General features: G+C 36.6%; 1 non-coding gene across 1 annotated transcript; it reads left to right on the top strand.

The window, feature by feature from the left end:
• The first annotated feature begins 433 nt into the window (after window positions 1-433).
• On the top strand, window positions 434-541 carry LOC131172399 (small nucleolar RNA R71). Its single transcript, XR_009142878.1, has one exon. It is a non-coding gene; the product is annotated as a small nucleolar RNA R71 (small nucleolar RNA).
• The last annotated feature ends 896 nt before the right edge of the window (window positions 542-1437 follow it).

Here is a 1437-nt window from a genome sequence, read left to right as displayed (position 1 = left end):
ATGAAAAATTTGGATGATTCCTCCAAGCATATGAAGGATAATCTACTCCACAGCTCATTGTTCCTTCTGCATAAGTAACTTGTTGAGAATTCCCAGAGCATGATGATGAACTGACTAGCATACTTAAATCCTCCATTTTCTTAGCAAGGACATTAGTGAGTGCATCAAATTTGGCATTGATCATGTTGAATGGATCAAGCTCATACATTCCAGCAGCTTGCCTCTTTTGAGTTGGAGCTGGTCCTCTTGGACTACTCCAAAGATGAGTATTCTTTGCTATTTTCTCTAACAACTCATAAGCTTCATCTTCATGCTTAATGATGAATTCCCCTCCAGTTTGAGCATCAATGATTCTCCAGTTTGAGCATCAATGATTCCTCTGATAGCAGGAGTGACATTTGTGTAAAAATTCTGGTTTATCATCCATTTAGGAATGGCATGATGTGGACATTGTCTCTCCAACTCCTTCCATCTCATCCATGACTCATAAAGAGTCTCATCTTCTCTTGGTCTAAAAGCAATCATTTGATCCCTCAACTCTTGAGTTTTTCCAGGTGGAAAGTATTGGGCAAGAAATGCATCGGTGAGCTGCTCCCAATTTGTAATTGAGTTGTGAGGTAAAGAATCAAGCCAATCCAATGCTCTATCTTTCAAAGAGAATGGAAACAATTTTAGCCTTGCCGCATCATCAGATACTCCTGGTTGCTTTTGCATGTCACAAATCATCGCAAACTTCTTCAGATGTGTGTGTGGATTTTCAGAAGGATGTCCTCCGAATTGAGAATTTTGAATCATTTGAAGAACCCCAAAATCCATCTTGTAACTATTTGCATCAAATCTTGGTCTTGCTATACTTTCTCTTAAGTCATCAAAACGAGGAAAAGCATGATCCATCATACTTCCCCTAGGCACATTAGCATTTACAACCTCTTCACCTTGGGCTACATTTTCATTGTTTCGATCATTTTCAGCATTACCGCCACCAATTCTAATTCTTTCATCAGCCATGTCTTGTTCAGTTTCAGCTGCTCTCAATGCTTCTTTTCTTCTTCTAGTTTCTTTCTTGTTGGCTCTACAAAACTTCTCAATTTCAGTATTAAATAATATGGATGTATCACTTGTGCTTCTAGCTCTTCTCATAAAAGATTAAGAGTAACTAAAAAAAAACAAACAAACACAAAATGAAAAGATAACGAAGATAAAACTATAAACAACTAAAATAATCAAGAATTCAATCTTAAACAAACAACTCCCCGGCAACGGCGCCAAAAACTTGATGTGTCCCAACCGCAAGTGCACGGATCGTTCAAGTAGTATAGAAAAAGATATCGTTCCCACGAGGAGTTGTGTTAATGATTGAATTTTTGATGTAAAATAAAATATGTTAAAATTGTATTTTAATCAAATTAATAAAAGAAATTTAGGAATTTGAAGCAT

The sequence above is a fragment of the Hevea brasiliensis genome, chromosome 13, assembly GCF_030052815.1.
Source record: "Hevea brasiliensis isolate MT/VB/25A 57/8 chromosome 13, ASM3005281v1, whole genome shotgun sequence".
In the NCBI taxonomy this organism is placed as follows: Eukaryota; Viridiplantae; Streptophyta; class Magnoliopsida; order Malpighiales; family Euphorbiaceae; genus Hevea; species Hevea brasiliensis.
The sequence above is the reverse complement of the archived record's forward strand: the minus strand, read 5'-3'. Positions and strand labels throughout refer to the sequence as shown.